Consider the following 17003-nt stretch of genomic DNA (forward strand, 5'->3'; position numbering starts at 1 on the left):
TGACTGGCGGATGGAACTCGGAGGAGGCCCAATCTGTGCGATCTAATAGGTCGAAGGGAGGTAATTGGCAGGAGGCGGTCTCTCAAGTACACAGATCCACTACCATGAAGGGCTTTATGGATGGTAAGAAGCACCTTGAAGCGCACCCGGAGATCAACAGGTAGCCAGCGCAGCTCGCGGAGGATGGGTGTTATGTGGGCGAACCGCGGTGCGCCCACAATCACTCGCGCGGCCGCATTCTGGACTAGCTGAAGTCGCCGGATGCTCTTCAAGGGCAGCCCCATGTAGAGCACATTACAATATTCCAGCCTAGAGGTCACAAGGGCTCGAGTGACTGTTGTGAGAGCCTCCTGGTTCAGGTAGGGTCGCAACTGGCGCACCAGGCGAACCTGGGCAAATGCCCCCCTGGTCACAGCCGACAGGATGTGGACATGTTGGCCCAGTTGGGGAAGGGCCGCATTTTCACTAAATTGGACCTCAGGGAAGCTTATTATAGGGTCTGCATAAAGGAGGGAGATGAATGGAAGACTGCTTTCAACTGTCTTCTTAGTTGCTTCCAGTTCCGGGTCATGCCTTTTGGCCTGCAGGGGGCCCCTGCAGTTTTCATGCAATTAATCAATGAGATCTTGCATGACCACCTCTACAAAGGAGTTATCGTATATTTGGACGATATCCTTATCTATACTCGCTCCTATGATGAACATGTCGCACTTGTGCGCACTGTTTTTAAAAAAACTCAGAGCTGCTGATCTTTATGCCAAATTATCCAAGTGTGAGTTTCACCAAACTAAGATTGACTACCTTGGATATCGCATCTCTCCAGCCGGCATTGAAATGGACCCTGAAAAGGTGAGGGCGGTCACTGAGTGGGACACGCCTAGAACTCGTAGACAATTGCAAAAATTTTTGGGTTTTGCTAATTTCTACTGTCAATTAATTCCTTCTTTTGCCAAAATTGCGCTTCCTATAACTAATTTGCTGAAATCCAGAGGTGGTCCTAAACCTAAGCCTAGCAAGCCTCTTGACTGGACCATGGACTGCCAAGCGGCTTTCGAGAAACTGAAACGCCTTTTTGCTACGGAGCCAGTGCTGAAGCATCCCGACATGGACAAGCCTTTCGTCGTCCAAGCTGATGCCAGTGACGTCGCTGTTGGGGCCGTCTTGTTGCAATCCAATGACCAAGGTAACCTGCAACCGTGCGCGTACACCTCCCGCAAGCTCACAGACACTGAGAGACGTTGGGCAGTTTGGGAGAAGGAGGCGTTTGCGGTGTGGTGGGCCCTGACCACGTGGCGCCATTTTCTGGAAGGTGCTAAGCACCTTTTGAGGTGTGGACTGACCACAAGAATCTGGAGGCTTTGAGAACGCCGCGCCGTCTCTCCCCCAAACAAATGCAGTGGGCCCAACATTTCAACCAGTTCAATTTCACACTCAAGTACATCCCTGGTGGGAAGAATTTCATGGCGGACGCCTTGTCCAGACTCCCTCAATACAACTGCTCTAAACTGAGCATCGTGCAACCGGTGGTTCCCACTTCCAGCCTGGCGGCTCCGGTGGTTACTCGCCAGCAGGCACGAGCAAAAGTGGACGTGCCTCAAGATTTTCTTTCTGACCTCAAACTCGCCCTTCCCCAGGATGACTGGTTCCAGAAGCATCAAGATGAGTGCACAATGAGGGACAAATTGCCATGGATCGGCGCCAAATTGTATGTCCCCACCTCCCTTCGTCCCGTTGTCTTCCAACGTGCTCACGACTCCAAATTGGCGGGTCATTTTGGTTTTGTAAAAACTTTGCATTTAGTGAAGAGACAATTTTGGTGGCCATCTTTGAAAAAGGACATTGAACTTTATGTTGCCAGTTGCCCCGTTTGTGCGGCCGCGAAACGGCCTCCTGGGAAACCGCAGGGATTGCTCCAGTCTGTCGCCCGACCTGTTGCCCCTTGGAAGGAGATCTCTATGGACTTTATTGTTGAGCTCCCCGAGAGCCAGGGGCACACCGTCATTTGGGTCATTACGGATTTGTTTTCGAAACAAGTTCATTTCGTCCCCTGCCACAAAATTCCTTCTGCTAAGGCACTGGCTAAACTCTTCATTTCCCACATTTACCGTTTGCATGGGGTGCCTGATCGCATCATCTCCGATAGGGGTGTCCAGTTCACCTCAGTGTTCTGGAAGGAATTTCTCAAACGTATTGGCTCCGCCCAGGGCCTTAGCTCCGCCTACCATCCTCAGACTAATGGCGCTTGTGAGAGGACTAATTCTGTTCTTGAACAATATTTACGTTGTTTCATCAATTATCAACAAGATGATTGGGTGGACTTATTGCCACATGCTGAGGTGGCCTACAACAATTCTGTCCATTCCAGCACTGGTTTCACGCCTTTCCGGGTGGTGTATGGTCAAGATTTTGTTCCTATTCCTGAATTGCCTCGTGACCAGCCGCAAGTTCCGTCCGTCGCTGACTGGAGCGAACGTCTCAGCCGTATTTGGCCTTTGACCCTGGCAACTCTGGATGCTGCACATCGTGCCCATAAAAAACAGGCGGATAAAAGGCGTACACAGCCATATGAATACCGGGAGGGTGACTTGGTTTATTTGTCCACAAAGTTCCTTCACACCACGCAGAAGTCTGTTCCCCATCGTGAAGGTCATCAATCCTGTCTCTGTTCGCTTGCAGTTGCCCAAGCACCTTCACCGGGTTCACCCGGTATTCCACATTAACCTCATTAAACCTGTTCGTGTTTCACATTTACGTCCACCTGATGTCCCTCCGCCTGCTCCTTTGCTGATCGATGGTGAACGGCATTTTGAAGTTCGTCAAATACTTGATTCCCGCAAGCGGCGTAATCACATCCAATACTGGGTGGCTTGGAAGCATTTTCCTCCCTCTCATGCGGAATGGGTTGACAAGTCCCATGTTCGTGCCCCCCGGCTGCTTCGGAAGTTTTATGATGCATATCCTGACAAGCCTTAATTTTTCTCTTTTCCCCTCCCTGTTTCTTTTTGTGTTTTGTTGTTCGTCTGTTTGTTTGTGTGTTGTTGTTTTTTTTAGGCCTGAACGCCTTTTTCCGGGGGACGGACGGATGTCAGCTTCTGCTTTGCTGTTGCTTCAGCTGCCATGAAACGGGGAGGGAGGGCATGGTATTTGGGGGGGGGGTTACTCGATGTGCTGGAGGAATGTTCTGGAGTTCTCTGGATGGTCAGACTACGCATGCGTGGGTGTTTCCCGCCTGGACTAACGGCACCGACATTCCATCTTTGTGATGCCTTTTGAAGTTATCTCACACCTGACACTTGAAGGACTTATGATTGAACTAGGCCTATGATGCCAGGGGGTGTGGAATGGGCTATTCTATATATCAACTGCTTTCGCGCCTAATTAATCAGACTTCGCTATGCAACCGCTCTTTAACCATTTTTAATTAGTAAAAGTACATTTGATTTTCCACGTATGGAGTCTCATGGTCTTTCTTTCCTAATTATTAAATGGAGAGGTGCTGACACGCCCCAGTACAGGTGTACTGGAGCCTGACCGGAGCACCAGGTACCGTTCCAGTACGGTGCTCCGGAGAGTCCCCACGCCTCTGAGCTTCTTACCTGTCCTTTAAAGCCTATGGTGCTTCCGTACACACACATGATGCATACAGCACCTGCGAAACGCTCCACTGAGCAGCTGGAGCATCGCAGAGGCTTGCGGAGGTATCGCTGGCAGGTATGACGGATGAGGGTGCTGTGAACATGTGCGTGTATGCTGTGCGCGTCTATATGGACGACGTGGGGCCTGCTCCAACTGTACCAGTTAGAACGGGATCCGGAACCCACCACTGGCACACATTCACATTTGCAAACCAGTAGGGAAGATAAGTGAATCCCACTACTGGTTCCCACTGTTCTAGGATGGGCATATTTCAGATGAAAAACAAAATATGCCTTTCTTCCAATTCAGTTCCTTAGGATTACGGCAACTCATCTGCTTGTAAGCACACATTTTTACAGGTTGGTAACTGAAGTAATTCTGTCAGAAAGCATACTGATAAGGTTCAAGTTGCATATTTTGGAAAAAGGTATGCCTTGGGAGATGATGCCTGTTGTATGTTAGATAACCATCACATATTTGTGTGAAATCATCCAGCTGCTCCTACTTTTTTCCCCTTGCTGTTTTGGGTGACTTCATTCCATTCCTAAGAGTATGGTCTCAATCCCATGCAAAAGAGAGTTAAGGGCTTACATCTGACTTTCTGGGATGCCCCCTAACTTATTGGTGTCATTACGTGATATTAACGATCAGCCAGGTATCCAGAAGTGAATTATGTGTCCCATTTCAATGCAACTCCCGAATAATTTATGATGAGAAGCAATGAGCGAAGAAGAATGGTACATAAATAAAATACCAACATTAACAATATTGGGGGAAAGGACTTGACCTGCTTCATGGGGGTCTTTGTTTTGGCCTGGGGTTAAATGACTGCTGTGTCAAGTTGGAGCTGACTTAATATTTGGCAGCAGTTGAAAGCCTGGATAGAGGGAAACGAAAGCTGCACAAGCTTTGCATGTCAACATTGGGGTGTGTTGGAGCCACAAAACAGACAAGTCCAAAGTAAGCTATCAAAGAGCACTCATGAGTGTTTGCTACAGCTTAGTCTGCTCTGTGATCTTGGGACCTTTCCAAAGTTGGTGGTTTGCTGGCTTGTGTCTGTCTCTGTGTGGCTGTCATTAAGCTCTCATTCTTGTCTGTAGAGACATCAAAGGCCATTTGACAAGCCTGGCTGTTCTTGACATGAATCATTTTTCTCTACATTCAACTAATCAGAAAACCTGGGAAAGAACTTTTACCGTTATTTCAGTGGCAAAGAGACTGATTTACATGCTCACATTTCACTTCAGCCACATCAAATTCTATACCTTTCTGCCCAATATACAGTGTACATGAAGGCAGTATGCACCACTTCTCCACATGCATGGTGGCCTCCCCCACACATCCTAGCATGGACAGAACATCTGAATCCTACCTATAAACATTTTGTTTCTTGTGCAAAACTAGAATAAGGAAAAGAGGTACCCAAAGGGATGACATATTATCTCACCTTCATTTTTCAGTGTACTGAAGCAAGTTTATTCTTTACAAAGGATTTTTCACTACTGGAATGCTCAGCTCAGTAATTGTACACTAGGAAGTATTTACGGTGAGGAAATTGCACAGACAAAAAAAATATTTTTATACATTAGATTTAGAGGCCACCCATCCCACTTGCAGAGTGACTCTGAATATCAGACAAGCTTGTGTCTAGAAGAATGTCAGAATATTCATGAACTGGAATAGGACATAGCAACAGGTCAGTCATTGGGGACTGACTGGAGTATGACATGGAAACAAGGTCAGGCAATGTATAAGCATGGCAAATGGATCAGCCAATGGGAACTATTTGGTGACTGAGAGCCATGTCAGATGGCTCAGAGCCTGGGCGTGGCTTACCTATGTAGCTCTGAGTCTGTGCAAGTGAACTAATCTAGTCTGCTATCTGAATTGAAACTGGAAACCAATCTTTCCTCTGCCTGTGTTTTGCCGGTAACTACTACCACGTTGGAGAATCCACTATTGGTATTGTACATTTGCTGATGTGTTATTATGTTTATAAAGAGATTAATGAATCCTGCTGAATCAGTTATCTGCGTGTGCTCTCTGGATGTGATTGCTGCAACAAACTCTGACAAAGTACATATATATTATATGTACATACATATATTATGTATTAAGCAAAAAAAAAAGGATATGAAAATTTAAAATGTGAATGTGATTGTTAGAAATGTAAATTACAGATCTGTTCAAGAAACTGAAAGAAATAAACTGATGATACCTAATTCAAGGGTCCCAAGGCTGCATGAGTGGTGGGCGAGCATGGATGTAGCTCCACTTGCATGAGTGGTGGGCACTTGCACTCATGCACAAGTTCCATTTCTGTGATTGGTGTGTGTGTTTGTCTGCCACACAAGCAAATGGAGCTGAATACAGACCTGCTACTGCTCACACAGAACTATCCCCTCTCCTGCCACCTCACCCCAACCCGGTCAGGCCGCCAAAATGGAAGGGTTGGATACTGCTGACATAATTCACTCCTGTCTTCTTGTCAATATTCCACCCTTGTAGCAAGATATTTTGCACCGAATTAGGTCTGTGAAATGCTTTGAAGTGAATGGGAGCACCAAGTTAGCAACGCTCCGCAGCACTTTAAAATAACCTCACTGATTCCCTGGATCACATGGAAGCTGCACAGAACAGTTATGCAGTCCTGGATGAAGATGTGGTTGCTTTGAGCTAAGTCTGTGTCTCATTCACTTCAAAGCAGCGTTTTTGGATGTGAACCTAAAGCATTGCAGAGCTGTTTTGAATACGGCATTATGGGAAAGTCTGTAAGTTGCTAGTTAAGGTTATTACAATCAGAAATCTTTGGATACAGGTTAGAAGAATGCTCAACATCAATATATGTCAAGGTCTTGATTTTCTTTTCTTTACTTCTGCAGTTGCATCTGCAGAAATGACAGCTTGGCTATTCTTGGTGCCTTATTTGAAATATTACTAAAAAAAGTTGGACTACATGAAATTAGTCATGTCCATGTGCACACAATGTATATGTCAGCGTTCCAAGTGTCATCTAGAATTAAATCAGAGTCCAAGGCAAAACGATCCTTAAAGTTCCAATTTAATAAATCAGACATCTTAGCACATCTGTGTAATCCCAATTCCAAAGAGCTTCCTGAGATTCCACCCAGTTAAAAGTTCATGATCTTGTCCCCACACCCACAAATCCATCACATGGTCCAAGCGTCTTCTTCCACGTTGGTATCTCCACCCAGCTGCTTCCGGTCAGGTGCAAAGGTACGGAGACAAAAGATGACCTTGGTCTTCTAGAAAAGAATGACAACAACACATTCCACAATCCTACTCCTTTCTATTCCCCCCTCCCATCAACTATACTAATGAAACAGCATAATGAAATAAGAGAAAGTGCTACAGGTCAAAATTCTAAAAGGGATATAATTGCAGGCATGACAGTATGTTTTATTATAAATGGACTGAACTCATGTGTCACTGATCCACTTTCATAGTTACCTTTTGGTTTTGGTACAGGTATCTGAATTGCTTGTGCCATGGTCTCTTGAGTCAGACCCTATCTTATTCTATATAACTTATCAATCCAATGTCTGGAATGATAGCCATGAAAAGGAAAGGAAAGGGAAAGAAGAGGAGAGGAGAGAGAAAAGGAAAAAGAAAGAGTCAGAGACTCTTGGAGAATTTATTTTTGCTAGTTTAAACTAGCAAACGGACTGAACTAAACGCAGATAAGTAGACACACAACATACACACTGTGCCAGATTTAATATTGTTGCAAACTGATGAATGTGCTGTAATATTCTAGTCATGCCCTCTTGTGTTACAAAAGGATAATACAAGCACATTTAGGCAAATTAATTTGGAAATTAAAAAAGGCACACTTTTTGTAAGCCAATAAGCCATCTCAGGTACAGAGTCAATGTTTGAAAGCTGTAATTGTTTTCTGAATCAAAGGGTATAGGAGGAAGTGCTTCACCACTATCTCCTTTTTTGTGCAAATCACTCAAAGAATATTCTTTCTTGAAACCAGATTCCTAAATAGATAGAAACTACAGGTTTAGTAATCAAAGCTATAACGACTCACTCTAACGACATATAACGACATAATATATGTCAACAAAAACATTCCAACTAGTCCCTGAACAGTACTGCAATGAATTATACTCACTACAGAAGTGTGAGGATATTCAATTCAAAGATTTGGATGCTAAAATATGCTACTATATACAGTAGGACACACAAACATACAAACATTATTTAACATTTCTCTCTCTCTCTCTCTCTCTCTCTCTCTCTCTCTCCCTCCCTCCCTCCCTCCCTCCCACCCTCCGTGTGTGTGTGTGTGTGTGTGTTAGAATGCTAGAGTATAATCTCTTTCAACTCAGCTTTTGATTCCTGTCAACTGCTTGGACTAGGCCCTATAGTTTTCTTGGCAAAGGATTTAGGAAGTTTGCCATTGTCTCCTTCTCAGGAGTGAGAGCAAGTGATTGGCTCAAGGTCATCAAGCTGGCTTTATGCTTAAGGTGGAATTGGAAATCACAGTCTCTCAGTTTCTAGCTTGACAGTTTAACCACTACACCAAACTGGCTTATTATAATATGCTACTTGCTAAAATTATTTATGACAATGCAAATTATTTGGGCAGTAAGAACAAATACAGTTTCGTTGATATATGGATGTGTCAGGCTCGTGCACATTCATATTCAATTAAGCATACACCTAGGTGACCTGATCTTAATAAGCTAAATAGCGTGGGGTCTGGTTAATACTTAAATGTGAGACCACCAAGCCTATAGGCTTAGATTGTATGTAAAGAACCAAAGACATAATACATCTCCCAGTTTATGTTGTTCACTATTATGGCCCTGCTGGACATTTTAACAGAAGAGGAAGGTAGGGAGAAAATGGAGCCAGGGGCATCTAAGAAAAATAGAGTGGGTTAATCCAGTAATGTTGGAGCCAATGATTTCACTTTGACTGAGGCAGATCCAGCAAGCCCACAGGAGTCCGTGCCTGCACCTCCCGAAAGTGTCTCAGATTCTGAAGTTCAGCTACGCACCCTAAGAGTGGCATATTTCGAAGATCCAACAGCAGTGGCCTCTGGGTCAGACTGCTTGTCTAAAAACAAGCCATCACAATAGACTCCCATGAGAGTCAGCTGGACTTATTAATGAGGCTCACCATGCTTGGCCTATTGGCCTTAGTTCTGGAAAGAAAGTGTTGAGATCACATTTCAAGTTTCAGCTCTGTCATGTTTACCTTGCTGAGCTTTGCTTAGAGGTGGCGCAGTAGTTAGGGTGCAGTACTGCAGGCCACTTCAGCTGACTGTTATCTGCAGTTCAGCGGTTCAGATCTCACCAGCTCAAGGTTGACTCAGCCTTCCATCCTTCCGAGGTGGGTGAAATGAGGACCCAGACTGTGGGGGCAATATGCTGACTCTGTAAACCGCTTAGAGAGGGCTGAAAGCCCTATGAAGCGGTATATAAGTCTAACTGCTATTGCTATTGCTATTCTGGCTTCCATTTTAGCTTGTGTCCTATATCTCCTCTTGGAGTTGTTGCTCAAGTCCTGGAATTCCTGGTCTTGGCTCAGGCCAAGTCTGTTGACTAGATTGATGGTGGCCACCTTAAGATACTGGTGAAAGGACATTTTCCTTCCCAAAGATTGTTCTGCCTCAACTCTTGTATTGTTGGACATCCAAATTGCTATCTTGTTGTCTGGCAGCCAGCAAGACCTACCCATGAAGTAGGAGAAGGGGTATCAGACATAGAGTTGATTGATTGATGCTATATAGTTCTTGTTCTTGTTAAAATATAACTTGTAACAATACATAACTTTTTGAATTTTTTTCCTACATCTTACAAAATTGATCATACATTTCATATTGTGTGTATCACTATGTGTTCTTTGCACACATTTTATTGCTGCTATCCATGTATTTCATGCCATAGGCTAAATAAATAAAACACTTGTTCTTACTTATGCCATGAGTCTAAACTAGTGTTTCTCCATCTCAGCGATTTTAAGATGTGTGGACTTATGTTGGGTGAGGAATGTTGAAGTCCACACAACTTGAAGTTGAGCTTGAGAAAAGTTGCTGATTGAGAAACACTGCTCTAGCTGAAAGGGTGAAAGCTTCAAGTTCTCTTCATTTGGAAGAGAACTTCAAGCTATACTCAGAACATGGAAAAGCTAAAGAGCCCAAGTTAATGGCTTCATAGATATTTCTAGCAAGATCAATCAATTGTATGGATCCATGTCAGACAGTCATACAATACTGTACCATTAATCCACCTTTTGTAACTCGTAATAAAATTATAGCTACAGAAACAGAAATTTACCAGTGTAGTTAGAAGAGGTGTGGGAAATTATGCCAACTTTATGACCTGGGGACTACAACTTCCAGAATTCTGGGAGTTGGAAGTCCACAGGTTGTAAAGTTGCCATAGTTGTCCATCACTGAGTTAGGCAATAATTGAGTTCTTTGGGGAAAATAGAAAAATGCAGTAAAAGACTACTATAAGGGAACAAAGTAATTTCACTCTGTGATATTAGGGAAAACAAAGCTGAAGGGAAAAATACCTTGCAGGATAATTGAAAGGAAGGCTGGTTATTATTAAAGAAAGATTTGAAACGTGGACTATACTTGCTTGGGGATTAAAAGATAATTCTTTGCACAGCCAATCTATAAAGAAAGATCATGCATCTGTATAATCTGTTGGTTGCTCAAAAGTTTCAGGAAATGAAGATGCCAAAGAATAGCATGGAGAAGAAAAGCTCTGAGGAGGGGAATCTGGGCAGCTATTATCAAAAGTTTGTGGTGTGTTTTCGGATAAATGAATTAGTTCTAACAGCTATTACCACCCACTTCATCAGAAAAAAGGTTTTGTGTGTTTTAGAGCAGGGGTGCCCAACCCCTGGTCGGTGGAGCACTACTGGTCCACGGCATTCCAGAACCAGGCAAACAAGTGAAGCCCCATCCGCGGGATGCAGGCAGCACACGAAACCACCACGTCGAAAAGAGAACTTAACTAGTGGATCAGAACTGCAGATGTGCTTAGAAGATCCCAGATTTGTGTATTTTGTAGGTTGAACAAAAACATATCTTTGCATTTGCAGAAATTCATATCTGAATACTTTTATTTGAATTATCCCTGAAATATATTGCTCAGCAAACTAATACATTCAGCAGATACTCACAGATGTCTGCTTTGTTTCATTTTATAATTCTGACATCTCCCTATTTTCATTATTTTTAAGCATGTACCTTGTTTCTTCTCGTTTCCCAGACAGTATCTGCTTTCTCCCACAAAACTGTGTGTCCAGATCTTATATCACCTTTTTTTCTCTAGCATTGCATTTCAAATTTGGAGCCATTCTATTTCTGATAAGGTGAGCAAAGCACAGGTATGTTTGACCACAAGTCAGCATTAGGCAGATGTTTGCCTTGTGGAAAGAATGTGGACTTCCCCCAGACTGGTTGGATTTGGGGTTTCTATGATTAAATGCTAGGTTTCATAGGGACATTAGCTGATCCAGCAATAACAGTTACATCGCAAGAATGATGATCAAAGAGATTAGCAGGCAAATATTCCGTTGGGGTGAAGTGACCTTGTTTTTTCATTGTTGTTTCGCAGTAGCACACATTTGTGTAGTTTTGGCTACCTTTTATTGTGTAACTAGATGATTGGTGTGGGTTTTTTAAAATAGAAAATATTTCCTTTCATAAAAAGGAAAACATTGGACATAAAAGATGGAGATGTCATAAATATTATTCAGTTTAGACAGCTGGATTTTCTATCTTCTATAGACTATAAGGCATTTTAAAACATAAATCCCATATATCAGTTAAGCTGTACATGAAGTAGAATCTCAGGATTGAAATTAGAAATACAGGTTGTAACTCTTGGATCAAAAGAAAGTTGCGTGATGAGAGTTTTCATTTAAGACTTTGCATCAGTTGAACCCAATTCTCATTTCCTTTCCAAAGCTTTAAAGATTCTGGGGGCACAGTCTAGCCAGAAATAAAACAATGTTATGAGTTTGATAAAAAAAGAATTAAATATTAAACAATGGCACCTGGAAATACTATTAAACTTACTACTGAATCTCATGGTTCTCCACAAGAACTCATCCTCATATTACCTGTGGTTTGGATATTCTTCCTTTGTCCTGTTCATCTCCTCATATCACTTGTGGGAAATCAAGACAAAATCTGGACAGTTTGCACATTTTCCATTCTCACTTATTGCAAAAAACAATAGCACTACTTATACTACAGATATATAACAGCCTTTTTGTAACGTGGCAGTATGTAAAGAAAGAGATTGGGGGTTGGATTTTTTTCATGCACAAATGTGAAAGTTGGCATCATTTATAATCACACAGATACAATAAAAGAATTGTTGCAAAAAATAATTTGAGCAATTGGTGCAGCTAAGATACTGCTTTAACTGGGCACCACAGAATCTTTCTCTGTGCAAGAGAATTTGTAGCAGAAAAGGCTGAGAGTTTGATGCTGTTCATCTGTGTACTAAATTCTTGTTGTCGTGCCTTTTAACTGGGCAAAATGGTGCATCAAAGAGCAACAATTTTTGAAACAAGGTGCTTCAAATGGGCTAATGTACAGAATGTGTCCATAATCTGAAACCCGTGATTCCTGAGGGGATGAAATTTGGACAAGTTATGGCTGCTTCAGTGTTACTAACTGCTGCTGGTGCTGCTGTCATGTGACCATTTTCAAAATTGTGACAGTTTCTGGCAACCACTCACTCCCCCACCCAGCAGCAGCTACTTACCTGGCCACTGGAAAGGAAGGAAAGGGAAATGGGGGAGACTCACAAGGAAATTCAAGGGGAAAACCGGCAGAAAGTCAGAGGTTGCTCCTACTGCCAATGCTTTTTTACCCATTCTGTTTTTCTGTTTAGTTAAGAAAAGGTCTCTAAAACAATGGCCAAACAGGGAACAGGTTGCCTAGTATTCTTTTAAATGTGGAATCATGAAAATAAAACAATGTTAACAGCAGCCTTTGAATGAATGAATGAATGAATGAATGAATGAATGATTTCTTCCTCTGATTGAATGCAGGTAGTCCTTGCCTTATGATCACAATTGAGCCCAAAATTTCTGTTGCTACACAAGGCAGTTAGTTTTGCCCCATTTTACAATCTTTCTTGTCACAGTTGTTAAGTGAATTATTTCAGTTTTTAAGTTAGTAACATGTGTCAGCGCTCAGGCTGCCATCCAGGGGGAACCTGTCCATCACCATGCCTGCTCGGCCATGCTTATATGCCACTAACGCTGCCACATTGATGTAACTCTTTTGCTCGGATGTAGCTAACCAGGAAAGAGGCTATGATGACACTGAGTGGGGGCGTGGCTGAGGGTGTGGGTCATGGTGATTGGTGATGGTAGGTGGGTGTCATCTGGGTGGAGGTGTGGGTGGAGCTGGGTGGGTAACGGTATATATATATATATATCACCCTGGCTGGCTGATAAGGAGTCGAGCCTTGTAGCTCAATGGTTAACACATCTGCCTGAGAGGCAATAGAGCACAGGTTCGATTCCCAACATAGGGTATGGCTAGCTGATGAGAGCTAAATAGCTTGAAATAGATCTATACTAGTCTCCCTTTATTTATTTATCAGCATAAATATAACAAATGTAGCAAAAAGGCAACAGTAAAAAATATTGGGTTTCTGTCTGGATGGTCTCTTGTGACGAGCCGAAGACAGAGAGTGGAAGTGTGACCTTCCTCCCGTATTTGGGCATACCAGGGGTTGTGACTTTAAATATATACCTCTCACCCTGGCTGGCTGATAAGGAGTCGAGCCTTGTAGCTCAATGGTTAACACATCTGCCTGAGAGGCAATAGAGCACAGGTTCGATTCCCAACATAGGGTATGGCTAGCTGATGAGAGCTAAATAGCTTGAAATAGATCTATACTAGTCTCCCTTTATTTATTTATCAGCATAAATATAACAAATGTAGCAAAAAGGCAACAGTAAAAAATATTGGGTTTCTGTCTGGATGGTCTCTTGTGACGAGCCGAAGACAGAGAGTGGAAGTGTGACCTTCCTCCCATATTTGGGCATACCAGGGGTTGTGACTTTAAATATAAATAATATAAATATAAATATAAATAAATATAAATATAAATATAAATATAAATATAAATATAAATATAAATATAAATATAAATATAAATATAAATATAAATATAAATATAAATATAAATATAAATATAAATATAAATATAAATATAAATATAAATATAAATATAAATATAAATATAAATATAAATATAAATATAAATAATATAATAATATAAATAATATAAATAATATAAATATAAATATAAATATAAATATAAATATAAATATAAATATAAATATAAATATAAATATAAATATAAATATAAATATAAATATAAATATAAATATAAATATAAATATAAATATAAATATAAATATAAATATAAATATAAATATAAATATAAATATAAATAATATAAATATAAATATGTGTGTGTGTGTGTGTGTGTGTGTGTATGTATGTATGTATGTATGTATGTATGTATGTATGTGATGGTGTTAACCCCACCCAGCTCCACCCACAACTCCACGCAGAACTCCCTGGAAGTTATCAAGAGAACAGAGGGGATGGCCGGTCAGATAGCAGGAATACATCACAGCCCCTTTCCCAGCCTATCACTCGCTTCCATCTAGTCAGTCCAAAGTTGAGGTTAGGTGCCTCCAGTTGATATCACACAGTCTATTAGAGAGGCACTTCCACTAAGCCCTTGGTTCCAGGTGAATCAGCAGACTCTTACCAAAAGAGATGGTTTAGCCTGGAAAGGGCCAAAAATATATCTTCCAACAGAACAACTGATAGCAGTTTTACAGCATTGTCATGATGCACGGGTAGCAGGACATTATGGATTCCTGAAAACATCGCATTTGATGAATCAGCAGTTCTGGTGGCCAAAGATGAAGCGGGATATTGAGGAATATGTTCAGGGTTGTAACATTTGTGCAACTATGAAAAGCCAGCCAGGAAAGCCACATGGCTTGTTACAACAAGTAGCAAAGCCCACTCAGCCCTGGGAAGACATAGCAATGTGGAGCTGCTGGAAAGTAGGGGGAATACCGTTATCTGGACAGTAGTTGATTTGTTCTCAAAACAGGCTCATTTCATTGCCTGTCCAGGGCTTCCGTCAGCTAAAAAATTGGCCAAACAATTCCTAGTACATATTTACTGTGTGCATGGTGTACCGAAATGTATAACTTCAGATCGTGGGGTACAGTTTACTGCTCAATTTTGGTGCAGTTTCCTGAAGAGGGTGGGGTCCTCTCAGGGTTTGAGTTCTGCATTCCATCCAGCTACCAATGGCACAGCAGAGAGAACTAGTGCTGCAGTGGAATGGTATCTCCGTTGTTCTGTGCATTACCAGCAAACTGACTGGGCGTGACTACTGCCATTTTCTGAAGTTGCACATAATAATGCAGTACATAGTAGTACTGGGTATACCCCCTACTGTATTGATTTCATGGCTATACCTGAATGTCCTCAAGCCACTGTTGATCTCAGAACTATAAAGAAATGGACAGACTACATGTATCCGGTGTGGGAAAATGTCTGAAAAGCATTGCGGGTTGCAGCAGACACGTGCAAGAGATATGCCGACAAGAAACGCAGTCTACAACCAATGTTTCAGGTCGGGGATAAGGTTTTTTTATCTACCAGGTATATATGTATATATATATATACATTAAAGTGCCCTGCCGTAAGCTGGGTCCCAAGTTCATAGATCCATTCCCAATCATCAGAGTAATTAATCTGGTCACAGGAGAATTAAAGATGCCTCCCATGTTGGGGAAATCTCACTCGGTGTTTCACGGCAGTTTACTCAAACCGGTGACCACCACTGGGCTGCGTAATCTTCCAACACCATCGTCTCTGGTGTAGGTTGATGGTGAACGCCATTATAAAATCGAACATATAGTAGATTCCCATCATTGTCATGGCACTTTACAGTATTTAGTAGTTTGGAAGGGATACCCGTTTACAGATGCATCGTGGGTGAGGTCATCTGAGGTGCGCGCACCACGCCTGATCGCCCGGTTCCATCATCGATACCCTGATAAACCTATAGGGGACACTGTTAATAGCGCTTTTTGTCTTCCAGAATCCTCTCCACTGGTAGGGGGGTGGCATGTCAGCCCTCAGGTTGCCATCCAGGGGAAACCTGTCCATCACTATGCCCACTTGGCCGTGCTTACACATCACTAATGCTGCCACGTTGATGTTGCCTCTCTGATGTCAATTGATCCTGTAGCTGCATGTGGCTCGTCTACTTGGGTGCAACTGCCTACTCTGATTTAACTCTTTTGCTCGGATGCGGCTAACTAGGAAAGAGGCTATGATGACACTGAGAGGGGGTGTGGCTGGGGGTGTGGCTGAGGCTGTGGGTCATGGTGATTGGTGATGGTGGGTGGGTGTCATCTGGGTGAAGTTGTGGGTGGAGTTGGGTGGGGTAATGGTATATATATATATGGGTGATGGTGTTAACTTGGTTAGATCTGACTTGGATTTGATTACCTTTATATGATTGTCATTTAGTGCTGGTTATCACATAGTTTCTTAGATAGAGATAAAAGTTTTTCACCAAACAAACTGAATCTCTGTTTGTGTGCAACGTGAGCGCTAGAACGTGACAACATGATTCTAACGTGAATCTAGCTTCCCCATTAACTTTCCTTGTCAGAAGGTTGCAAAAATTGATCACGTGGCCCTGGGACATTGCAACCATCATAAATAATACCAAGCAACCAAATTTTGATCACCTGACCATGAGGATGCAGCAATGCTCATAAGAGTGAAAAATGGTTATAAGTCACTTTTTTCAGTGCCATTAATAACTTTGAAGTCACTAAATGAAAGGTTGTAAGTTGAAGACTAGCTGTAATATAGGGTCCACATTGCCAAACTGACCATCTCAGATTGTCTTTCAAAACACACATTCCTTTGAGAGAAGATCATTTCCATTGAAAGAAAGAAGTAAAAGGAAAATTCTAACACAATCTAGCACATGCAATGGGATACCATGTATACTTCTTCCAGCCTTATGATTCTATGGCTCTTAGTCATCCATTTCTCCATTATTCAGAATAAAAACTCAAATTTTCTGGAATGGCATTCATATAATTTTAAAAGGCATCACTTGTTTTTTTTTGTTTTTTTTTTAAATCATGTGGGAAGTCTGGTTTAGACCATGGCTAATGATGCGTGTTTGTATAAAGTGTGGTAATATGGTAGCCTTTTGACCAATGTGGTAGTCTTCTAAACGTGTGTGTGTGTGTGTGTGTGTGTGTGTGTGTGTGTATGCAGGGGG

This window comes from Thamnophis elegans, chromosome 4 (genome assembly GCF_009769535.1).
Source record: "Thamnophis elegans isolate rThaEle1 chromosome 4, rThaEle1.pri, whole genome shotgun sequence".
In the NCBI taxonomy this organism is placed as follows: domain Eukaryota; kingdom Metazoa; phylum Chordata; class Lepidosauria; order Squamata; family Colubridae; genus Thamnophis; species Thamnophis elegans.